Genomic DNA, 27,491 nt, shown 5'->3' on the forward strand with positions numbered 1-27,491 from the left:
CGCTATTGTAGATTAAATAGCGCTTTTGCTTTAGGATACAAAATGCCCCAGTTTCGGACAAAACAAATCTCCTGATGCCTAGCGATGGATGGATGACGAGGTGAAGTGGGAGTTGTTTTGAACCATAGCAGCCCGATGAGACTTAGGTCATTTGTTAGGAGAAATGCCTGTTGAAGTCTAGGCGGCCATGATTGCTTACCTGTTGAGACCCGAAGATACTTGATCAAAGTATCTGATGATAGTCTAGGTTTAAACTTAAGAAAGTTTGATAACAAAACAACTGATGGTGGTTTGATGAATGTTTATGTGCAGGAGGACTTACGCGTGTTGCAGTTACGCGAGCGCCACCCCGCGACACAGGGGTTGCGAGATCATTTGACTCAGATTGAGATTAATTGTATTGCGGCTACTAGGCTCTATGAGGTGATGCATATGCCCGTGATTCGGATGAATCACGGCCTGATTACAGCTTTAGCAGAGCGATGGCACAGTGAGACATGTACGTTCCATCTGGCTCAGGGCGAGATGACAGTGACTTTGGAGGACGTGTGGCGTATTCTTCGGATTCCGATTCGAGGGCAGCTGGTGACATATGATCGATCTTGGGGGACGGTGTCGTGCCAAAGGATATTTGATGAGGATGTATATATTGATGATGGCTCGATCGCATGGGAGGATATAGCGGCACTATATGAGCCCCTTCCAGCAGTATTGTCAGGGATCGTGGGAGGACTTCTGTGTCCAGACAGGTGGTCACATGGATTGGCGGTTGGATGGGGACAGGTGATAGAGATGATGGTGACAGAGGGGACCCGATATGCCTGGGGGTCGTGCGTGCTAGCGCACATGTATCAGGAGTTGCATGAGGTGGTGTACAGAGGGCGGGGGTCTCTTGCAGTGGGCATGACGCTACTGCATGTGTGGGCATGGGAGCACTTACCGGTGACTCGACCAGTGAGTCTGAGATTCCGAGCCGTGGACCAGCCCTATATGTTTATGTATAGTAGTATGATGAGCCAGCCCCACTTGGGGAAGGTAGAGTGGTGGCGGCGGGCATTGGATGATTTGGATGCAGTGATCTGGCGGCCATACTTGGAGTGTGAGCCATGGGAGGATGATGCAGAGGCACTGCCATATTGCTTTATGACCCGATTCCTCATTGGGAGGACCTCTTATCACGTAGAGAGACAGGTGCCAGGACGGGTGATGAGGCAGTTTGGACGGCAGCAGGGACTGCCTACCGGATCAGGGGAGTATGCACGAGTGATCCGAGAGCGGTATGCATGGGGTCCAGTGCTACCGTATGATCAGGCACTGGCAGAGTTCCGGACACTGCAGGCGAGGCCATGGGATCTACGACCGAGGGTCGTTGATGCAGGGGTTACAGCAGAGTATACCCAGTATCGAGCGGCGCACCCGATCCTATGGATATCAGACCCAGCTGAGCCGATCCCAGCGTTTGAGGATGAGAGGAGACGGGGACGGAGAGGAGGAGGTGGTGGTGGAGGAGGTGGAGGAGGTGGTGGTGGAGGAGGTGGAGGAGGGATGGGGATGCCGAGACAGCGGAGAGGGAGAGGGGGGTTACCACTGCAGATATCACAGGGTCCTTTGATGCAGGGAGGAGTGCAGCTGAGTGGTAGGGGGATGGAGAGAGAGATCCCTATGGATACAGGTGCAGGAGAGGGTGGTGCAGGGGAGTGTGGTGCAGAGGAGGGACCTAGTGGAGGGGGTGATACAGGTGCGGCAGCCATGGCCATGGGGGAGGGAGCTACTGGGGATCTGCGGGAGCACATGATAGGTTATTTGCAGACCCGGGTAGAGAGATTTAGAGGCGGAGATAGCAGCTAGAGATGTACAGCTATTTGCACATGAGGCAGAGTTGACAGTGGTGCTGCGGGAGAGAGATACTGCGGTGGAGAGTTTAGCGGAGCTACAGGAGAGAGTCCGGACTGGTGCGCAGGGGCCGTCAGGGGAGATTATGAGAGAGATACGGCGAGCACATGCGGAGATAGAGTACTGGCGTGGGTTATATGACCAGGTGGTACCGATTAGCTAGCGAGCTCTCAGCTATACCCAGATGCGGCAGGCCAGATCCGAGCGATCACAGAGGATGCAAAGCAGTGGGGGAGTGATGGGTCCTTTACGGCAGGAGAGATCAGGGGATGCAGGAGGGAGTGGGGGTTCGATGAGGCCTCCACGGAGAGATGGATCAGGTGGTGCCGGTACCAGTGGTGGAGTAGGTAGGGGTGGGGCAGGTACAGCATCTGGCCAGAGCGGCATTTGAGAGAGCATTTTTGCATCTATATATTGTATCTTTGTCTATTTTTGGACTGTATCTTGGATGGCTCTTGGTAGCCGATTTTGTAGGCTTCATTGTACTCTGATATATGAGATGATATATATGAGGAGATCCCATTTTGTGATGATATGCATGTGATTATGTATGGATGTTTATGCTTGTTTATTGCTTAGATGTATATGTGTATATGTATGTATTTGATGAGATGTTTCTTTTATGCATGTTTTTATGATGAGTTATGATGTGGGATACTGACATATGAATGCAGGTTTATATGTATATGATGTATATGATTGGTGATGTAATGCTTTATGTATGGAATGCCATGATGAGGATTTATGCTTGATGCATGAACAGGATTTTTGGTATTTCCTATGTTGTTAATGATGTGATGATTTATATATGTAATATAATGATGCAATGATTTATGTGATGATGTAAATGCAATGGTTGGATGAAATGATTTTATGTATGGATATGCATCTAGATGATATATGCTTATGTTTTTGATGGATGTAATATGGATAAACAAAATGTTTAAGTGCAAATGTTTATATGATAAATGCAGATGAATACACAAATGTAAAGTACAAATGTTTATATGATGATATGGAAAATGAATGTAGATGAATAAACAAATGTAAAGTACAAATGTTTATATGATAATATTAAAATGAATGTAGATGAATAAACAAATGTAAGGTACAAATGTTTATATGATGGTATTAAAATGAATGTAGATGAATAAACAAATGTAAGGTACAAGTGTTTATATGATGATATTAAAATGAATGTAGATGAATAAACAAATGTAAAGTACAAATGTTTATATGATAATGCCTAAATGAATGATTCTAAATGCGTTTTAAATATGTTGGTAAGTGCAAATGATAATGGGACGATACGATAACTAATGGGGATAATAACTGCACCTTAATGCAATGATAATGAATGCAATGTGAATGAATCTTTCAATGAGCATAAAAAGATACTTAGTAATGAATGAATGCATCTTTTAACTATGAATGCAAATGATAAATGATGAAAAGTTTAATAAAATGATAATGGATAATTGATATAAGATGAATGCTTTATAAAATGAGTTAATATAATCAAAGATAATTTTAATCCCATGAATGGATCTAATTATTTGATGATTGATGCCATGATGAAAATGATTTTACTGCAACAAATGTCAATAATGAACTTATATGCAACGTTTATGTGTAAAAATGACATGAATGGAAGTAATGCAAGATGCACCTAAATGCAAGGATGATATGATTATGAGGAATGCAAGGTTTTTAAGACTTTGTATGAGGCATTGATGATGTATCAGAGTACTCGGTCGTGATTGTATCCAAGACCAGCTTAATTTTCTCATTTTTTGCATATAAAACCTCTATATGAATGAATGAGTGGATGGGTGATATGCAACGGAATGCAAGATATACAGATGAGGTGAAATGACGATCCATAGTGCTCTATTTTCATCATTGAGCTTTAAAATGTTGGAAGAGAATACAAGCATCTTGACACAATAATTCAAGATGACCTGAGTATTTCTTTCATGGATTTTAATATAGCAAGTTAATACAAACGACTTGATATAAGGGTCAAGTCGACCAGAGTATTGCTTGCGGAACAGACAAGGATTATCTCCGTTCATGCATGACTTGGATCGTCCTCCTTGATCTTAGGCTTGATCAGATCCTGAGACAAGTTCATACCGTACTAAGAAAATAAAAACCTTTATCCAATTTGGAGGAAGAGGAACCAAAGGATGAGCATTGTACCTGCAACCAAACAGCATATTTACATAAAGAATAAAGAATAAGGATCCTTGGTAATGGCTCATGCTCATATGGTCGAGGTATACGCTGTAGTCAGCAAGCCGTAGTGATCTATGACTGCATTTTGCATAAGATCACGTAGCTTAGTGAACTTCCCACGTAGACACCATTAGTACATGCCCCAGAACTTCATCGGAAATAATGCGCAAATGATACAAAACAATGCTGAAAGATCCTGATACAGATAAACAAATGAATTACTCACGAATCAACCAAGTATTTGATAGCTTAACAGAATTTTCTTGTCAAAGAAAATGTCATTTTTGTCTTTGTTTTGGTAAGGAAGGATGCATCCTTGTTTAAAGACAGGTTTGGATTTGTTGATGTCGATTGTGTTGGTTTGATTGGTAAATGGTCAGTGTGTGAGTAGTTGTCAATGTTTATTGTGTATCTGATCGAATGAATATGTACAAAGTGTTGTCATGTTTTTGTGTGATTTTTGATGGGTTTTGTCGATGTTTTTGGATTTTTGTGAAACAATTTTGAATGTTTTTGGTATTTTGCGAGACAATTTGTGAATGTTTTTGATATTTTCTGAGTCATTTTTGAATGTTTTTGGATTTTGTATTGTTTGTGAATGTTTTTGATATTTTCTGAGACATTTTTGAATGTTTTTGTATTTTCTGATGATCGCCTGAATGAAGAGTGTAATGATATATAAAACAATGTAGAATCCACTTCCATCACGAGGGTAAGGGTATTGCCCCCAGTTTTTAGACCTGACTATGAAAAGGTGGGATGCTAGATGCATGGAGTACTTTCTTAATTGCAGATCAAATAACAAGCCATGGTTGGTATGGATGGATGTATGTGTGCATGTGATCGCAACGAGTCTGAAAGATACTGGAGCCATTGCCTTTACGAGTGGCGCCTGTTTGCCAGGTTTTCACCATCGCACTTACCCAAGGTGCCACCGGAGTGGTTGTTCACCGTTTTGGATGCATGATTTTTCTTTACTTTTTTGAATGTTTTTGTATTTTCTTCAGGACATTTTCTAAATGTTTTTGGTATTTTCTGATATGCAAGGGAGCCTGATGCCTTGTACACCTTAGGTATAAAACCTTTTGAGGTGCATGCTATTGATTGGATCTGCGAGTGGTTCTCCTTCTGATGTAGCCAACTGATATGCCCCGGACCCGAATACAGCAGTGACAACATATGGGCCGAGCCAATTTGATTCAAACTTGCCTTGATGTTCTCTGTTTGGTTGGTTGCGAGGATTCTCTCGTAGAACAAGATCACCTACCTCAAATGTACGAGGTCTAACTCGGTGATTGTAGCTTCTGCTCATGCGCTGCTGATAGGCTTTGAGGTGATTGTATGCAGCTTGTCGTTTCTCATCAAGTAACTCTAAGTCCTAAAGACGGGATACTCTGTATGCTTCATCATCGATGAGATTATGCAAGGAAACTCGTAATGATGGTATCTCAACCTCAATAGGTAAGATAGCTTCTGCACCATAGACCAATGAATAAGGAGTTGCACCGGTAGGGGTTCGAATGCTAGTTCGATATGCCCATAATGCTGGATTCAATTGAACATGCCAATCACGACCGGCATCATTGACTGTCTTCTTTAGGATTCTCAATATGTTTTTATTGGATGCTTCGGCCTGACCATTGCCTTGTGGGTAATAGGGAGTGGAAAAGCGGTGTTGGATATGAAATTTCTCACAAAGCTCACGGACATCCTGATTTTTAAAAGGAAGACCGTTATCTGTGACAATGGACATGGGTACACCATACCGGCAGATGATGTAGTTGAGGATGAATGAGGCGATCTGCTTGCCGATGACTTGGGTAAGTGGAACAGCTTCGATCCACTTTGTGAAATATTCAATGGCGGTAATAATGAATTTATGGCCATTGGATGAAGATGGATGGATTTTACCCACAAGATCAAGACCCCATTGACAAAAAGGCCATGGTGTTGTGATTGGTTGCAGTTCTTGAGCTGGTGCATGTATTAGGTCGCCATGAACTTGACATTTTTTGCACTTCCTGACAAAGTAGTAGGAATCCTTTTCCATAGATGGCCAATAGTATCTAGCTCGCATGATCTTCTTGGCTAGTGACGGACCACTTGAGTGAGTCCCGCAAATTCCTTCATGTACCTCTTCCAAAGCCTTTGTTATCTCATCTTGTTCCAGACATCGAAGGAGAGTACCATCAAGACTACGTCGGTATAGGGTTTCAGCAATAATGGTATATCGAGCAGTTTGGCGAATGAAGGTTTTACGTTGGTTATTTGATTGGTTGGGAGGAAGGGTATGATTGCGGAGATAAGTGTAGAACTCACCGTACCATGGGGATTCAGAACCGACAAGGCGACATATCATTTCGGATTCGTGGATATCATAAGCGGGAATCCAAAGCTGTTCTACCAAGAACTCGTAGCGTGTTGAATTCTGTGGAAGATCTAGTAGAGATGCGATGGTAGCCATAGCGTCAGCAGCTCGATTCTGATCTCTTGGTATCTGCTCAAAAGTGATAGTAGTAAATGATGTCTTTAGAGTGTCCACCATTTGCTTGTATGGCATGAGTTTATCATCTTTGGTCTGATATTCATCTGTTGCTTGTCGAATGACCAGTTGCGAGTCGCCATATACTTGTAGTTCTTGTAATTTCCACTGTACGGCTAACCTGAGTCCTGTGATCAAGGCCTCATACTCTGCTATGTTGTTTGTGCATGGAAATGTGAGCCTGTAAGACTTCGGGATGCTATCACCTTGAGGTGTGATAAACAGAATGCCTGCCCCCGAGCCATGCCTAGTGTATGAACCATCAAAGTATAATTTCCATGACTGTGCTTTTGTAATCATGAATATCTCTTCATCTGGAAAATTGGAAATGAGAGGATGATCACCTATGAGAGGTGCATCGGCCAACTGATCTGCAATAACCTGACCTTTGATAGCTTTACGGTCCACATACTCGATGTCAAATTCACTTAGAATCATTACCCATTTGGCCAAACGACCTGTCAATGCTGTTTTGCTAAGTAAATACTTGAGTGGATCAATCTTTGCAATGAGTTGTACCTTGTGCGTTAATAGATAGTGCCGCAATTTAGTGGCTGCCAGGATTACTGCTAGGCAAGCTCGCTCAATAGGTGTGTAATTGAGTTCATAGCCAACCAGTGTGCGAGAGATGTAGTATACAGCACACTCTTTACCTTCTGCATTATGTTGTGCCAGTAGTACACCCAATGCTGTACTTGTTGCTGAGATATAAAGTAACAACGGTCTACTTGGATCTAGTGGTATCAGCAATGGTGGATTCATGAGATAATCTTTAAGCGCCTGAAATGCTTGCTGGCATCGGGCATCCCACTGAAAGCGGATGTTCTTGTGTAGTAGGTGTGTGAATGGGTGACACTTATCAGCCAATTGTGCAATGAATCTGCGGATGGATTGAAGCCGTCCTTGTAGTGTTCTTAGCTGACTGATATTCTTTGGAGGTGGCATGTCCATGATTGCTTTAACCTTTGCTGGATCGACCTCAATACCTTTGCTTGAGACAATGTATCCTAGAAGTTTCCCGGAGGTCACTCCGAAGACACATTTCTTTGGGTTGAGTCGAATATGGTATTGTTCCAGTCTATCAAAGATTTTATCTAAGATGTGAAGATATCCTTCTCTAGTAAGTGATTTTGCTAGTAAGTCATCTACATAATCTTCCATTATAGTATGCATCATGTCATGGAAGATGGTGGTCATTGCTCTTTGATAGGTCGCTCCTGCATTCTTTAGGCCGAAAGGCATTACATTCCAGCAGTATGTGCCCCATGGACATGTGAAGGCTGTCTTATGTTGGTCCTCTGGTGCGATCTTTATTTGATTGTATCCTGAAAAGCCATCCATGAGTGAAAGCATGGCATGTCCTGCTGTCAAATCTACTATGATGTCGATATTTGGTAGAGGGAAGTCATCCTTAGGACATGCCTTATTCAGATCTCTGAAGTCTGTACAAATGCGGATGCCCCCTTTTGGTTTGCCAACTGGTACAATGTTGGAGATCCATTCTGCATAATCAATTGGTCTAATGAAACCAACATCTAGGAGTTTCTTGAGTTCTGTTTTGACTAGCACTGCAATCTGGGGATGCATCTTTCGAAGCTTCTGCTTGACAGGTTTGGCTCCTTCTGCTACGGTGAGGTGATGCATGACTAAATCAGGATCAAGCCCAGGCATGTCTGCATATGACCATGCGAAGTTGATCTGACGCTTCTGGAAGAACTCTATAAACTTAGGCTGTTCCTCTGGAGTGAGAAGAGATGCCAGATGTATGATATGAGGATTTTCAGAAGTCCCCACATTGTATTCTTTGGTTTCTTCGATAAGAATCGTTGATCGTTCCTGTTGTGTACTAGCAGGGAGTATGTCAAACCCTTCATCCTCAGGCGCCTCAGAGAGGTTTTCACCATTCGATACGCTCTTTCTTTTTACTTTTGTCGGATCAAACAGTGCCACAGTGTGGTTTTCACTGGAAGATCCATGTTTTATCGTTATATTTTTGCAGCTGAAGGGTTTGGCATCCGCCCCGAAGTATGCTGCGCTATTAAGTTGAATGGCGAATCCAGCTTTGTGATCCCCGCTTGGTAGATTATCCCTTAATTCCAAAAAGTCAATGATAGCCTCATCGTTCTGGAAGAGGTCAAGACATGGGGGATTTGGTTGGTTCCATTCAATGAGTTCAGGGTGGATAATGGGCATTACGTCATCGATTAGGTTAAGTGCGTTAGAGGTATCAGTGAGGGTTAAGACGTTATGATGAAGGTCGTTAATGGTACTCTCCCTGTCAGAATCAGGCGTAGGATGAGACATAGGGTCTGTGGAAGATGTTTCCAGCTCAGGTACCCAAGTGGTCTTTATCTGTGCTTCTCCATAAACAGGGATGTCTTTGCGGGGCGGAGGTGGTGATGTGTCTTCCTCATCTGAAGTGTTAAGTTGCACTGAATCGAATTCCCACTCATGTGAGTCGGTCTCTGAATCACTTTCCAACATCCGATTGCTATACCATACTGGGATGTCTTTGGAGTTAAACACGGCAGGTGTGATTGGTTTATGTATCTTTGTAGTGATCGGTGCTGCAGGAACCGTGATGGGGATTAAAGGATTTGTTTCTGGAAGTATCGGCAGTGTTGATTTAGTGACTTCTGTTGGAACTGCTGGGGCCATAGAAGCTGCTGCGGATTCTGATACAGTTGCTGCTGCTATTGGTGTTATTGATGGGATTACTGGTGCGATTGGTGGTATGTTTGGCACTGATGATGGTTGCGGTGGGTTTGTGAGCCTCGATGGGGCAGTGGGGATAGTGTTTGATGGTGCTTTGATTATGAAAGGTGTCCTCTTTGCAGTAGGTGGGCAAAATGGTTTGCTAGTTTTTCCTTTGAATCTGAGTTTAGGAAGGATCTCTTTTTCAAAACCTAGGCCTGTATTACCTTTGGGTTTGAACTCGGGCAGCAGCGGTTCATGTCGTCCTTGTTTGCAGGATCCCAAAGCACTCTGACCATCATATCCCATTCTTTGCATAATGAGGAGGCCTTTGCCATACTGTTCTGTAGGAAGTGTAACTTGCGGTTTATCAGTGGTGATGGGATCCTTATAGATCCATTCCGCTAGGTCCTCATCTTGTGTTTCTTCCTCTTGACTCTTTCCAAGGATGAAAGGCGTTAAGGCACATGCTGGCGTGATTAGTGGTTGCTGGAGTAACTGCTGTGGTTTACCATGTGTTCTAGGAGAAGTGGGCATTTGTCCCACACAAAAGAGCTGACTCAAGTTGTATTCTCCAGGACCTTCCTCTGCGACTTTCATCTTAAGCTTTTCTTGCTTGGGTATAGGAGTGTTTGAACTGGAAAGAGAGGCGGGATTTACATATGATGTGGAGGAAATGGCTTCCCTATTATTAAGAACAGTAATCTCTGGTTGATGGCTGATATTATGGCAAAATGCAAAGGGATTGGCATCGCCTAGGATTGTGATCTCTGCACCATTATGTGGGAACTTGATACATTGATGGTAGGTAGATGGAACGGCTTGCATGGCATGTATCCAAGGTCTCCCTAATAATAGATTATATGGCAGAGGAAGGTCCAGAACTTGACAAATGATGTGCTTTACCACGGGGCCCACTCGGATTGGTAGTACCACAGCTCCTTTGGATGAACGCTCTGCATCATCATAGGCCTTGATGGTGATCTTCTTGCGAGGATCCACTGATTCTATTGCATATCCCAATGTTGTGACCAACTGTAGTGTGCAAATGTTTAAGCCTGCTCCATTATCTATCAAGACTCGCTTGATCCTGTGTTGGTTGACAAAGCCTTCAATGTGGAGTGAGGCGTTATGAGGTTGTTGGAACGAAGAGTTGTCACTTTCGGAAAAAGTGAGACAAGGTGATGACTTTAGACTTCCAACCATGGCTTGAAATTGGTCCGTGTTCAGGTTTGCAGGGACTAACGCCTCTTGGAGTGCTTGATCCAAGATTGTTTTATGAGAGGGTGACAGACGCAACAGCTCCAAGATGGATATAAGCGCAGGGGTTTTGTCTAATTGTTCCACAAGATTGTACTGCTTTGGGATGGAGGTGGTGCCTTGTGGAGCTGCCTTGATGGTAACTTTGCCGCGACGCGTAACAACATTACAATTTGAGGTGGGATTTTTGAAGGTGATAGTTGCAATTTGTTCACTGGCATCATACAGGTGATTGACTGTGTAATTATACGCAGCTTGCGTATAATCAGTGGTATCAGGACCTCGTCTGGACGTGGAAGGACCTCTTTGATCTTGCGATGGAAGTGGATTTTTGAACATCTGATGATCATTATTGGTTGTTTTTGGGTCATGCCCTTCAATTTCAATTTCTCCTCGGTCAATAAGATCCTGAATGAGATCTTTCAATCGGTGACAATTACTTGTCTTGTGTCCTCTTCCTTGATGGAATTCACAATGTTCAGTATCTCTCCACCATGCCGGTTTGACCTGAGGCTCATAATTTGATAACTTAGGTAGAGTGATCAAATTCTGAGAAATGAGTTGTCGCATCACTGTTTCAATGGGTTCCCCTAAGGGAGTGTATGTGCGTTTTTGTTTTTGTTGACGAGGTCTTGGTTCATCATGAGATGTGATGCGACCTTGATTAAGAGGAACATTTGTGTTATTTTGAGGTGGAGGATTTTGTCCTGCAAATCGAACCACAGGTTGTGCATTTTGGACAGTCCGAGCATCCACAACTCCATCGTTGACGATATTCTTGTTCTTGTTCCAGAAGTTCGGTTTATCGCTATTGAAGCGCGGGCGAGGACCATCTTTGGGTTCATTAAAGATTTTGATGAGTCCTTTTTTGATGAGTGCCCTTTCACATTTTATACCTTTGGTGATCATATCGTTAAAAGAATCGGTATCTTTGACATCCAGGTGAAATTCCATTTCTTCGTTTAAGTTGGAAATGAAAATTTCCACTAGTTCTCGTTCAGGTAACTGAAGAGAACGTCTGCTAGACATTTGGCGCCATCGTTGCAGGAATACTGAGAATAGTTCACCTGGTTTTTGTTTGGTGTTGCATAGATCAGCCATGGTGATGTCGCGTTCAATATTATAAGAGTAATGAGATAGGAACTTCTGGATGAGTTCCTCAAATGTTCTTATGCCACCTGGAAGTCGGGAAAACCATGATGTGGTTGTTCCTCCCAAGCTTTGGGGAAAAAGGCGCATTAGGTATGTGTCCTCATAAGCCACTTCAAGACAAGCAGAATGAAATTCTCGGACATGATCGCGGGGATCTCCCTTTCCTCTATATTTTTCGAATTTTGGTGTTTCGAACCCGCGTGGAAAGGGTGGCATATAAAGATTCCTATCAAACGGATAGGGACAGATGTCGTTAAGTGAGAATTGATTGGTTTTAACACCACTATGAAGTTGTTGGGCGAGATTCTCAACTTGTTGCCGCAACATCTCCATTTCATTAGGAGGAGGAGGTGGTGGGTTACCTCGAGGGATGTTATATCTGATGGGATCTCTACGCCTTTCCTCCTCATGGCGACTTTGTCTTTCTGATGCTTGTCTTAATTGGGCAAGATCAAAGTCTGAGGGGAGTTTGGCTCCTTCTTGAGCGAGTCTTAAAAAGTGAGCATCCGCATTGCTCCTTAGTATTTCATCAAATAATCTGTTAAAATGAGGGTTATGCTGAACCCTTTCGATTGTTGAAGGAGTGGGAGTACTTGGGTTTTCGTCATTCCCATTTCCTCCAAGTGCCTCTTGAAATTCATTGAGGTTGTCCTCTTCTTCCTCAATTTCTATTTCTCGTTGTCTTGATCGCGATCGGGTTTGAGCCATTTTGTTTACAAGTTTGTTTTTGAAGTTGATTGAAGATGATGATGAGTTGGTGATGAAATGAAAGATTGATTGATTGGTGATTTGTGTTGTATGGGGATCTCTAGCACTTTAAGGTAGATGTAACCGAAATTCCTTTTTTGATTTGCTTATTTGTTTGATAAGTTTGGATGTGATAAGGTGCAGAGAAATCTGAGATGTGTTACAGATTTAACTACCTAGCAATGAGAGGATTCACTCATGAACTAGTTTTAACCTGCGTAGATGTGTCTCTTAGGATGAGCTTATCCTAGATGTAGAAACAATCTAAAAGTGATGTGATGTGTTTTGATTTCAAGCAATATCTAAAAGGGAATCTTGGGACAAGAACCTCTTAATGTTTTGAGAGTTGGGATGGATTGATGATGAAGTGATGATGTATGAGTGGGATGATGGATGAAAATGTTTTCAACTTTCAATAAAAACTTTGTGTTATAAACGGGACAAACTCTATCTCTTCCCTTTCAGGCGTTGGTGGCACTTCTCGAGCTGTGTTGTAGGTGATACAGATGTTTGGGAAGAAGTTGGGATCTATCTTTCCTCCTTGATTTTTGTGATAACTCAGAGCTCTATATTGCATAAAAGCTCTGCGGTTTAATGATTCTGAATCAAACTCGTTTGTTTTACCTTGAAGATAGAGACGCATGCGATGTAGAAAGACTCTATGTGAGACAAAGATTTGTCTATTGAGATAGAAGAATTTCCTCTTTTTGATTAAAGCCTTTGAGCTTAGTGGTCTCCTTTTCAAGGTAATATTCTGATGACACTTCTTCTTTCGCAAGATGTGAAGAATGGTCATAAAAGTTGTGACTCTGTGTTGTTTGCACTTTGTTTTTGATTTTTTTGGTTGTGTTGACAGATGTTGGATGAATACTTTGTTTTTGGGATTGATTTTCTGATTTTTTTTTTTTGACAAGAAAACAAAGCAAGCACACAAACACAAAATTGTAGCCTCAAAGGCACAAATGAGTATGGGTCTAGATTAACCCAATCCTTGGACTTGTTTTTGACCCTTCCTTTAGATTTATTTTAAGGTGTAATTCCAAAGCCTGAAGTCGGCTCAATTTGCTCTAGGTCTGTAAAACGAACACACTTCAAACACTCTTTATCCCTAAGGTCAAATGGCCAGTTGTGATAAATTTAGCCCACATCTTGATATTTCTTCGACTTTGGTACTACATACCTTATGAATCCCGCCGTGGCAGGTAAGGATGTGATATACTAAGTCTTGCGCGAGCATAACAAATAGATGATCCCTATGATGGGGGAGTCACCACTTTTATCAAGCCACAAGTGACTTTTCAAAAAGCTATGTTTCTACTCAAGGAAATATGTATGGTGAGTATCTTGGGAGCAAAACCTTCTATGCTCTTGCACTAAATTATTTCTCAAATATCCTCAATCAATAGAACAGGTGGGCTACTTCGATGGCTTTGGACATAAGTTCATTCTGTAGTGACTCACTTAAGAGCCTTGTAACTGGTGGTGGGGCCCATTTGTCCTTTCGGCCAGTTACACTGTAGGAACAGCTATACCCAAGGCTACAGCTTTCGCTCTCACCTGATTTTTATAGCGGCTCGAAGGATTTACCGCTCGAGGTCGTTCCCAAGAGTATCGATCCCTTGGCAGGCCTCTCTTAAAAAGATAAAATTTTGAGCGTTACTAACACTTTTCTCTTGCACCTAGGACCACGAGAGCCAAGGGAGAGGATAGTGTGTGTTAGAAGTAGGACCACTCGACTGACTTTTTGTGCACAAGCGTGCCAAACACGTAAAACACTTGTTCCTTTTAATCCAGCATTTGCAAATGTGATCTAACTATTTGGAGATGTTGCTCCAACAGCCATGGTGCTCTTTTTAACTTCAAAGCAATATGTTTTGTAATCTAGAAGTTGAAAGTCCTGGTCAACTTAATGAAAAACACGATTGCATGAAGGAAAATTTGTTTTTGCCAAAATGAAGACAAGTGGATTGTTCTTTTTACTGCACCAAATTTTCGAAATGTGGATTGTGATTTTTAAGTCCCAATTGATGCAAGAAATAAAGTTTGTGTTGTTGATTTTAAGCACCAAAAGAAAATGAGTCCTAACTAGAAAACAATGAAACTATTTTTTTGTGTTTTTAAGTTCTTTTTAAGCACTAAATAAAAGAATTTGTGATTTTTGTTGTGTTGTTAACCTGCAGAAAGAAAAGAAACAAGTTAAGAAAATTAATGCTCACAGGGGGGGCTTCCACAAGCCTAATTTTTGATTTTTTCGGTTACAAGTCCTTTTGGGCGACACTCTGTCGCAATAGCGCTATTCTGTGTTTTTACAGAAGCGCTAATTAATACTAAAGCGCTAGTCTGCGTGAGCAGAAGCGCTAATTTACACAGTAGCGCTTAAAGAAAAGAAAATCCCGAGAAGACAAAAGCGCTAGAATTGAGTCAATAGCGCTGAAACGGTGACAATAGCGCTGGAATGTTGTCAATAGCGCTGAAACATTTTCAATAGCGCTACTTTAGGGTCAATAGCGCTAAAAGAAATTTTTCAATAGCGCTAAAACGCGTTCAATAGCGCCGAAGCGCGACCTGTGTGGCAATTTCAACAAGAAAAAATGTTAATTTCAAAAATGAAGATCAGAAGGTTGCGTGTTCGATTCACGTCGGGTTCACCAAATGATGCCCTCCTAAATGGCACAAGATTAGTCCAAGATCAATCAACACAAAAACACACAAACCATTAGTGTTAGTCAATCGAAAACTAATCTAAAAAGGCATACCAAAAGAGAGACTATAAGCATGCAAGCATATTTAACTATCAAAGCAAACATGATGAGGCATCTCCAAATACCTCCTAACATACTCCTAGTTCCTTCTCCCTTGTTCCTCTCCTCTCCAAGTTCCAAAATAGTGTAGCTCTCAGCAGCTTTTTGCACTATGGATGCTTATGGAGGATTGAGATTGTAATATAGCTCTAAATGTGAAATAAAAAGCTAATGCTAATGCTAAAATGATATATTTTAACCAAAAGACAAAAGATTAGATTGCTTATGCTAAATGCTCTCTAAAATGTCTATAGCTTAGATGCATACAAGTTTTCAGGATCTGGATTATGAAGGAATGGGCTCTATTTATAGGAAAAATGGAGCAATGGATGGCCAGGATTGAAAGGTTTAATCAAGGGTCAAGCTTGAAAGTTGGGGATCCATGTGCACAATTTGCACCAATAAAATAGTGACAAGTGTCAACACAGGATTGGGTTGAGAGAAGAGGTTGGAGGCATTAAAGGCCTGAGAAGACCTCATGGTTATCTAAAGGCTAAGAGTCAAGCCTAAATTAGGATTACCCACTGGATTAGGAGTTAATCCAAGGATAAACCTTTGTGCAAATGATTAAGAGATAATCATGGTCAAAGCATTAAATGCTTGATGAGACCCTTGGGTTGGATAGAGGTTGAGTCAAAACAAATGTTTTAACCATGTGGGAGGGTTTGGGTTAACCATTAATGGTTATTGGAGACTTTGTGGATTAAGTGGTTGAAAGTTGGAAGCCTTTAATGGTTTTCAAAGACTTTGGGGTTTTTGGTGGTTGAAGGTTGAAAACCTTCAATGGTTATCCAAGACTTTGGGCCATTTGAGAAGTGACTCCATTTTGCTTAGGAATGTGACAATAATTAGGGGATGGATTAAGTTAATTAGGAAGGGGTTAGAAGAATCTAGAAGGGGATTAGATTTTGCAAGTGGATTTGGTGGGTGAGGGAAAATAGGATTTTATTAAAATAAAAATTCATTTATTTCAATAATGTGTGCAAGTTGCATTTGTAGGAAAATGCAAGTGGGGGGGGGGAGGATAATGATTTAAATAAATGTTAATTTATTTAAAAGAGAAAAAAGGGGGATTTTAATTAAATAAATTGATTTATTTATTTAATTGATTGGAATTGGATTTAATGAATTAATTAAAATAAATTGAATAATTTATTTAATTAATAGAAGAATGTTTGGGGATGAATTAATTAAATATTAATTTAATTAACTGATGGCTAGTGGATTTTTAATCAAATAAATACGAAATATTCATTTAATTAAAATGGACAGATTTATGTGACTACAATTATCATTCTAGAGGAGTATCATGGAGCTTTTTGCTTCACATGAAGATGTTCTCACACTATGGGCTTTTCACCTCGATCTTGTAGATCAAGCTCAGATGTCTGGAGAACTGGCCATCATGCTAGACAAGAAGATGAAATACAAGTACCAGAAGTACCAAACAGTATCCCACCTTCTTCAGTGAGTTCTAACGTTGAAGAGATCAAAGATACAGAGATAGGGCATGTTGATATGTCTAAATTTATCAAGAGAACTAAGGAGAAGTTGTCGTCACCACTCATGCAATATCTTCTCAATAGTCACATTCATCTATTTCATCTTTCTCAGTGGCTACTTTAGAACCAGAATTTGTTCTTGCATGTGCCTCTCATTTTGATAAGGAGACAAGGACTATTAAAGATGATGATGGTAAAGTAATCATCAAATTAGATCCTGAAACTATTGATAAAATTTTCAATGTTCCATGTCCTCCTACACATGCCAACATCACTATAGATAAAGCTCAAGCTCATTAAAATCACAATAAAGAATATTGTAAAAAGAACATCAATAATAATTGGCTTTGAAGCCATGAGCCATGACCACCAGATGGCCTAAGCTTTACTGGAATGATTTCAAAGAGGAGATTAATGACATGATTACTCTCCTTGGCAAACTCAAAGGATTGAAGAAATTCAATATATTTGAGACATGGATGTACAGGTATATATCTATCATGAAGAAAGATTTACTACATATTTTCTGGGGTGAGAAGATCAGTAATGCCTTATGTGAACAGCTTTCACAGGTGCCCACCATTCTTACGTTTTATATGAGTTCATATTTGGTCTACATTGTGGCTTCATTCAGGTTGTTTCTTGGTCTCACCACTAAAGGAGATAGAACAAGAGTCCTAGTATGTTTAGCTAACCATGAAGACTGGTAGACATCATTACAGAAGGATTTGAGATGCCTTTTATGGTTTGTATATATGATCCTTTGACAAGACACTTAAGAAAAGAAGAGTATCAAAAGCAACTTGGAAGAAGGTCAATGAGTATGGGTGTCTCCTCTTACAACTTTCTACATTCACATACATGAGAGTAGGTTTTTTTATGATCATCTATATATGCTCCTGAGGTACCCCATTGACAAGATTATACTGATGGAGTTAGCAAGGAAAATAATGGTTGTTCATGCAAAGCAGTTGCCTGCTCATAAAGCAAGTTTTATCATATCTACTCAGAATCCTCTTGTCATTAGGGGGTATTCATTTACAACCTCTGACAAGGCCAAAGTTATGGAAATAAAACTTCAGGAGGTCAAATTAAAGAAGTTCAAAATCAAAAGGGACTTTGATTACAGAGGAATGAAAGATAGGATAAAAAGATCCTTCACTCATGTACACCATATTGAAGATGTTTGGAATGGTCACTACACTGAGGAGGATATTAAAAAGATGGAGTATAGTAGGATCACTTTGGAGCAAATTGTTGACTTAGATCTTGGTGATATTCTAAAAGGTATGGAAGATGAGGCAAGGGTGGTTAATCTAAACTGTGAGTAGCAAAAGATTGCAAAAACTCCTCTTCCTCCCATTCATTGGTCACAGAAGGAATGTACGTCTATTAAGGAGAGGTTTCAACCTATCTTGGCCAACACTAATACATGGTTGAAAATAAAAGGTATAAATTTGAAAAACTTCAAAACTAGATTAGGAGATGATACAGCAAGGCCAGTTGGTCAGAAATCTAAATTGAGAACCAAGAACAAGAAAGATGCTTCTACTTCTAAAGGGACTAAAATCAAGATCAATATTGGGAAGGCCAAGGGTCTCAATAAGGAACACCCATTAAGGGAAGGATAATATTGAAGAACAAGGTGATGATCAAGGCAAGCAAGATCAAGAAGAAGGAATACAAGAAACTCATGTTGCCTTGGATTCAGAAACTCCCCTTGGTAATGTTTCTCAGATATACACTCCTATTAGTGCTTTTGAATATCCTTGGACACTAATTTTGAATCCTTCTCTACAATAATGATAACCCCAGTAGCTCCCACGATTCCTTCCCGAAATATCTCTACCCCTACTATTGAGTCTGTCCTAGATGCTCCACAAGATAATTTGGATAGTATTTTTTATTCTTACACCTCTTATCCAAACCTATCAGATATTCCCACTTCTACCATTATTGACTTTGAAAATTTTATGTCTTGGTCTATTTCCCAAGTAGCAACTAAGAATATTCCCTTTGTAGTACAAATCGATGACCCATCCATACTGTCAGCTATAGTGCACACAGAGTTTGTCCCTTCACAAGCTATAGTTGAAGCTACTCAGTCTGATGTTTCTGATCTTCATGTATGATTAAGAACAATCACTCCTAAGAGGAAGAAATAGGAGATACCTCCTGATGATTTTGACTTTAAGCAACTTGTTCCTACAAAGCCTAAAGCCACCAAGAGGGCTAAGACTATTTTAAGGGTGATGGTGAGTAGGGAAAAAGTGAAATATGCTAAGGTAGTAGAGCCTATTTCAGATAAGCTCGATGAGGAGATGCAACCTATAGATTACAGAATTACAAGGATTGAACTTGGGAAACAGAAACATGACAGTACTTGTAAAGCAGAAAATAATCGAACCCTAGTTGCTCTCCCCTCTTCCAACTCCAAGGAGAGAGAAGGGAGGTTACTAGGGTTGACGGTTTTCACTTAGGGGAGACTTTACATTCAAAAGAGGGGTTGAAATCCACAAGATCCAATCCCACACAATGCAAGATTGGATTCTAAATGAGTTTCAAGGGCTAAGACAGCAAGGCTACCCTCTTTTGTAAAGAATGTGCATAGAATGATCAAGCTAGGAATGCATAGAAAGTGAGAAAGATTCGCTTATAAACTGAGATAGGGATATAGGATGAAGCTGCGGACCTGGAATTAGCAGTAAAATGTTGATACGGCATTGTCCTACAAATTTGAGCAAAAGTTGACGGGACGATGGCGCCCGACGTGCACACGGTCCTCCGAAAAATCCGTGAAACGAAGGGGGATCTGTTCGTCTCTGCACAAGGATTCTAGATCTTCAATTTCAGCCGCATACCTGCAACCTACACACAGAAAAGCAAAGACGATTGGGGGGTTAGGGATTAGGGGTTTGCCCTTAGGTCAAACCCCGGTTTTGGAATTAACCAAGAAATGAGAAATGTTGTAAATGTAAATGATTGTAATGTAAAACAAGTACTAATACCTTGTTGTAAGGATGTTTGTATCCTTATGTGCGAAGGTATAGATGTTGTTGTATGTTGTATGTTGTATGTTGTATGTTGTATGTTGTATGTTGTATGTTGTATGTTGTAGTATGTGATCTCCTCTTCAATGGTTGAATCCTTGTCTTGAATGCAACACTTAGCCTTGAATGGAGACTTAGAAAGATCAATTGCTTGAAGGAATGTTTGAATGCTTGAATGCTTGAATGTTTGAATATCGTTTCCACGCTTGTACACATATGTCCTTCTTTTTTCATCTACCCAAATGGGAGAGGAAAATGTAGTTTATATACTTTTCAATTAGGGCTGATAGACTGATTTTCCCGACCTTAGGCCGACCAGGAAATGTTATTTTCCAATTTGCAAACAAAAAGACCCGAAGTCCCATAGGAGACCGGGCCCAAAATAGGGCCAGGGACCAGGGCGCTGGGCGCCATGGTCCTGGGGGACCAGGGCACTGGGCGCTCTGGTCCCACCTCCCGGGACAGCAGGGTGCAAGGAGGGATCAGGCCAGGGTGCTGGAAAAATGCAGTTTTTGGTGCCATGAGCAAGTTTCGAGGTCTCCATTCAGGTTCAGTGTTGCGTCGCCATCGTGAAGACCCAAATGCGGTCGAAATTGCAAGTGTCCCAATTTTAGGACGCTACATTTAGCCCCCACTTTAGCGGGAGTATAGGCGTACGCTCATACTTCCGGTAAAGTACAAGGAAACAACATTGAAAGACTTTCACCACGTCAAGGAGGCAAGACACACCAAGCCCCCAGTGGACTAAGGATCTTATGACTTCGATTGACAAAGTAAAAGGGAAGATCACGAGGGAGAACCATGACTGTCAGTAGTAAGGTTCCCTCACTATGAGTCATGCAAGAAAAATACCAAAAATTTTCAAGGCAAAGCTAAGTTCGCCAAGAAATTTTCAAGTATCCTGAAGGGATAGACAGGGTGTATGCCCCCCTACGTTAAAGCGATCGCACACGCCTCAACGGGGGTGATTGCTTTAAGGTAGTGATACACATAAGAAATGAGAAGGGAAAGGAGCACGTTATCACAAAGATTTAGCCCCCAAGTGTGAGATAAACCCAAGGATAATAGACATAAAACACAAAGCACGAGGTGACTTCGCTTTCCTCGAGGTCAGTATGCTGTATGATAGTTCATGTATATCATATGTATGTATGCATAATTGTTCTTCATTCCCCAATCAAGGAAGGTCACCTAGAAGAAGGGAACACATGTGTCTTTTGAGTCAACATAAGAGAGACCAAAAGAGATCTCAATGCTTTGCATCATCCTCAAGTAGACAACACTAAGGACAACAAATAGAAGAATGAGAATAACATATAGAAGGAGTAACAAAAGAGAGGAGGAGAGAATCTGCTATGCTAATGTAACTAGTCTAGCACGTCATCTACCCCCCGATCTTGCTGATCAATGTTTCGAGAAGGTAGGGAACACGCTAGAGGAGGAACATCCAACACAGCAGATGGAGCTATCACAAGATCCAAACAAGGGCTATGTTCATGTTCCGAGCCACGTTGTTCTTGTCTAGGAGCTAGGATAAGTGCTTTAGAAAATTCGTTAGATAAATGGTTATCAATATCAACAAGTTCATATTCACTATCAGAAGCAAGAGGAGTAACATGTTCATCAAGATTTATAAAAATAGGATCTTTAACTCGCACAGGATCAAGACCATCATGCATCTTATGTTTAGGAGATTTTGGAGAAAATGGAATAATGCTTGTTGAAGGTGTTTTTGGAGATTGCGAAGTTTGAGAAGCAGTTGCCTGAGCTCTAAGACGACGCTTTCTTCGGCGTTCACGTGCAAAACGATTTCGTCTAGTCTTAGTAGGAAGTGGAGAAGATTGAGGAGGAGGAATGTTCTCATCCTTATCACTTGGGTGTTTAGGTTGTGGTCTCTTAGGCTGGATAATAGGAGAAGAGGAAGGTCTCTTCTCTCTATAAAAGGACGGAGGAGGAACTGCTCCATATAAAGGAGGAATTTTTGGTTTAGGAAGAAGACCAAGTCCATCATGATGAGGAGGTATAGGTCTACTTTTAGAAGGTTTATTATGCATAGACATAGTCACATCCATAGGGATGGGTTGGGAATCTTCTTGAGGAAAGACATTAGTTTTATCTTTCAAAGGAAGAACCTCCTTCTCAAGAACGATAGGAATATCAAGTTTAGGTGTTCTACGTTCACTTAGAGATAGGATCATATCTTTTTTCCACTTTTGATAAGATTTGAAAAGATGATCACTTCGCGGAGGAAGAGATTGGAATTGTTTAGGCCAAAAATAATCAATAAGAATGCTAGAAGTTCTTTCAGCTGGTTTAAAGAGACTATGATTGACAGTAACAACTTCACCATTATGGGGAAATTTTAAACATTTATGAATAGGAGAAGCAATAGCTTTCATGGAAGATAGCCAAGGATAGCCAAGCTTCACACGAAATTGTTCGGATGAAGGAATAATAGCAAAGTTCACATCAAGAGATTTGTTATGGACCTCAATAGGTAATGTAATAGAACCAATTGCAGGAGAAGAAAATGCATCAAATAATTTCACAATCACATCTGTTTTGTCATAGACCACTTGATTCAATTGCAAAGTAAAAAGAAATTCCTCAGTAATAACATTAACCATGCAAGAAGGATCAATAAGCACTCCACGGCAAGGTGTATTCTTGACTTTTGCAACTATGTATAAAGGACCATCAGGTGCCCTGATAGTTTCACTAGAATCAAATGTGATGGAAGGTTCTTTAGGGTTTCTTGCTGCTCTACAAAGTTAATCACATTCGGAGTCATAGACACAAGACCATTAGATGAGAAAGAGGAATCATTAGTCTCAATCGCATTAGAGGTATGAGAAGGTAGTGGATCAGTAAAAATCTGAAGATTTTGGTTAGGAGGAGCTACAGATGTGTTGCCTTTATCATTCACTCCAGAAACAGAGATAGTATTATTATCAATCAAATCTTGAATTTTACCCTTTAAAGCAAAACGTTTTTCAGTATCATGCCCAGGTTGATGATGAAATTGACAAAAAGATTTGTTATCAAAATAGGGTGAATTAATCTTTGCAGGATCAATTTGCCTTATAGGAGGGAGAGTAAGCACATTTTGTTCCAATAACTTATTCATAATACTATGCAATGATTCATTCAAAGGAGTATACTTTCTTTCTTTCTTGAAAACTTAGAAATAGGAGGCACACCTGATGCTGCATTCACATTGTTGTTGATGATGTTTTCATTGAATTTGATGGAATCTCTGTTCGGTTTAAACTTTCCAAATGGTTGTTGACTGCTATCACCCTTATCACTCGAAGCCATAGGATGTGATTGTTCCATTTGACTCACAGTCAGTTGATAATTGTGAAGAGTTGCACACAACTGTTGGAAAGAAGTAAACTCAGAAAACAGAAGTTTGTCTTGAATATCTTTTTGTAAATTAGAAATAAAGATTCTTTGAATATCATTGTCAAGCACTGGAAAAGAAATTTGAGCATACAAATGCTTATATCTACCAATGAAATCAGTCACTTTTTCTTTAACACCTTGTTTACAATGCATTAAATCAATCAAAGTAACTTTAGGACTTATATTGTTTTGAAATTGTTGAATGAAAGCATTTGCAAGTTGTTCGAAAGAAGTAATAGAATAAGAAGGCAACGAGCAATACCACTGTAGGGCTTTATCTCTTAATGTTCTAGTAAACAGTTTTGCAAGCAACCTTTGGTCATAAGCAAAATCAGTACATATTGTTTGAAAAGTCTTAACATGTGTTAGAGGATCACCTTTACCATTATAAAGTTCCAAATGCGGGATTTCAACATGTTTAGGAGGGATAGCTCGAACAATGTCAAGAGAAAGTGGGCTAGCAACATCAAATGTGGGCACACTAAACTTAGATTGATTCATAGAGGCAATTTGTTGCTGTAAAGAAGAGACAGTTTGTGCAAGATTGTTAATGGTCGCTTCAGTCGAAGAATTCATATTAGATGTGTTAGATTGAGATGGAGGTGTTATGTTATTGAAAGAAGGTAAAGAGTAAGGTGGCGGGACACTATGATAGTTAGTCATAGGAGAGGATTGGAAAGGAGGAACACTACAAGGAGGAATGGAATGGTTAAACGAATTGCCCCCTTGTGTCATGTTCATTTGTAGTGATGTAATAGGGACACTCATTGAAGGAATGAATGAAGAAGTCAGATTGAATGAAGAAAGAGGGTTAATTGAAGAAGAAGGATTGCCCCCATGACTGGTGATCATAGGAGGAATGTCTTGTATAGAAGTAGCCATTATGTTTGATGTAAAGGTAGGTATGCTAGCAATAGAAGTTGTCAAAGGAATAGAATGATTGACTTGAGTGGGAGGTTGTGTATAACCTAGAGTTTTGGCACAACTCTTCATAGGCATCACATTCGAATCCACAATGTGTGCAATACCACGCAAAATATCAATTCCATTCTTATCACTTTGAAGCATATGTTTTAGACCCTCAATTAAAGGAAGAGCTTGACTATCAGGGTATTCTTGAGACATCCATTGTCGAAAATTGTCAAATTGGTTATCCAATTTCGCCAGTTGTTCTACAGAAACCTCATGGAGAGCTTCTTCATCATTAGGAGGATTAGAGGAATTACCCATGTCCTCGTTAAAAAGGCTATTCAAATTAGGTTCCATCTCCTCAGTAATTAAACCTTGGAAAGACTTAATTCTAAGGCTTCGTCTAACGGGAATAGTGTAAGTAGGGCTTATTGTTGTAAAACTCATGCACTAGGGAGAGAGAGAAGATTTTGAATTTAGAGGTAGCAAATTTCAGTAAAATCAGCCAATCTCCTAGATTTAAGCTGTTAAATGCAATCACGACAGTCTCCCGAAATTTCAGAAAAAATGTCAGGGACCGTGGCGCTCGGAGTGCACACGGTCCTCGCAACTTTTTTCGAAATTTTCAGGGATGAAAGTTATGATGATTTTAGAGCTAATCTGAAAAAATTGAGTGATTTTACAATCTGTAAATAGGCCAAATTAAGGTTGCGATCTCAAAATTGAACCCTACCCAGATTGTCGAAAAATGCAAAATTTGAATTTTGAAAAAAGAGAGGGAAACTGAAATTTTGAATTTTATGGTTTTAGAGGGAATAGCCAAAGCAATGCAAGTTTTGAAATTTAAAAGTTGACTCAATTTCACGCAAAATTCAATTTTGAAAGTGGAAATCAAAGTTGTTGTAATTAAGCACTTAATTTCAAAAGTCACAAATTGCAAGAATTTGAATAAAGCACTGAAATTTCGAATGAATGCTAACACAGTTTTCAGATTTAGGATAGTAAGAACACAATTTTGACACAAAATTTCAATTTCAACAATTTTTTGAATGATTAGAAGCCTTAATCCAAGCAATCCCTAGACCAACTTTGACTGTAATTTTGAAAGTGTTGGAATTGATAAAATCAGCCAAAATTCTGGATTTTAGCAGAAAAATACAGTAAGATCTAGCTCCCGAAATATCAGAAAAAATGTCAGGGACGATGGCGCTCGGAGTGCACACGGTCCTCGCAACTTTTTTCCAAATTTTCAGGGATGAAAGATTTTATGATTTTATTGCAGAATCCAAAGTTACAGTTGATTTGGAGATGTTTTGATCAATGAAATTGTCGGACAAAGGTTGAATCAAGAGGGTTTCAAAAATTAGGGTTTTGACACTTAACCACTTAATTTTCAAAATCAAAGCACAAATATGAATTGACAATTTGTAATAGAAGGGCAGATTTGAAACAAGCATTAACAATTAAACATTTCGCAAGCTTAATTACTAAAAAGAAAATTTAGGGTTTTTATGCAATCAACCTCTAAAATTTGCAAAAGATCAAACACGGAAATTGTAGTCACATAAATCTGTCCACTTAATTAAATGAATACTTAGTATTTATTTGATTATTTAACCATCAATTAATAATTAATTAAATTAATATTTAATTAATTCATCTTAACCCTCTTCTCCTATTAATTAAATAAATTTTTCAATTTATTTGATTTAATTCACTTAACCAAATTCAGACCATTAATTAAATAAATAAATCATATTTATTTAATTAAATATTCTCTCACATTTAAATAAATTAATATTTATTTAAATCCCCCAAAATCCCACCTCTCACATTTAAATAAATTAACATTTATTTAAATCACCTTTATCCTCTACCCACTTGCATTTTCCTACAAAAGCAAGTTGCACAATTATTTTAAATAAATAATTTATTTAAATCACCTTTATCCTCCACCCACTTGTATTTTCCTACAAAAGCAAGTTGCACAATTATTTTAAATAAATAATTTATTTAAATCACCTTTATCCTCCACCCACTTGTATTTTCCTACAAAAGCAAGTTGCACAACTATTTTAAATAAATTATTTATTTAAAATCCTATTTATCCTCACCCACTTGAAACCTTTAATGGTTTCCCTTAAAGTATTCAAACTTGATGGCTTTAAAGTCTTCAAACTTGATGGCTTCCTTCTATAGTTTTCTTAAGACTTTAATGCTTCCCCTCAAAGTCTTCAAGCATTTTAATGCTTTATCTTCCTTTTTCTCATTTAAATAAATTAATATTTATTTGAATATTTATCCAAATACAACTTGCACACATTTATTGAAATAAATGAATTTTTATTTTAATAAAATCCTATTTTCCCTCATCCACCAAATCCACTTGCAAAATCTAATCCCCTTCTAGATTCTTCTAACCCCTTCCTAATTAACTTAATCCATCCCCTAATTATTGTCACATTCCTAAGCAAAATGGAGTCACTTCTCAAAGCCTAAAAGTCTTTGATAACCATTAAAGGCTTTCAACCTTCAACCACTAAATGTCTCAAAGTCTTGGATAACCTTTGAAAGCTTCCAACCTTCAACCACTAAATGGCTCAAAGTCTTTGATAACCATTGAAGGCTTTCAACCTTCAACCACTTAATCCCCAAAGTCTCCAATAACCATTAATGGTTAACCTCAAACCCTCCCACATGGTTAAAACATTTGTTTGACTCAACCTCTACCCAACCCAAGGGTCTCATCAAGCCTTTAATGCTTTGACCATGATTATCTCTTAATCATTTGCACAAAGGTTTATCCTTGCATTAACTCATAATCCAGTGGGTAATCCTAATTTAGGCTTGACCCTTACCTTCTAGATAACCATGAGGTCTCCTCAGGCATTTAATGCCTCCAACCTCTTCTCTCAACCCAATCTTATGTTGACACTTGTCACCATTTCATTGGTGCAAATTGTGCACATGGATCCCCAACTTTCAAGCTTGACCCTTGATTAAACCTTTCAATCCTGGCCATCCATTGCTCCATTTTTCCTATAAATAGAGCCCATTCCTTCATAATCCAGATCCTGAAAACTTGTATGCATTTAGGCTATAGACATTTTTAGAGAGCATTTAGCATAGCATAACTAAAATCTTGTCTTTTTGGTAAAATCAATCATTTTAGCATCAATAGAATAGTATTTAGCTTTTCATTTCATATTTGAAGCTTAATATTAAATCTCAATCCTCCATAAGCATCCATAGTGCAAAAAGCTGCTGAGAGCTACACTCATTTGGGACTTGGAGAGGA

Source organism: Cryptomeria japonica, chromosome 10 (assembly GCF_030272615.1).
Source record: "Cryptomeria japonica chromosome 10, Sugi_1.0, whole genome shotgun sequence".
Classification (NCBI taxonomy): domain Eukaryota; kingdom Viridiplantae; phylum Streptophyta; class Pinopsida; order Cupressales; family Cupressaceae; genus Cryptomeria; species Cryptomeria japonica.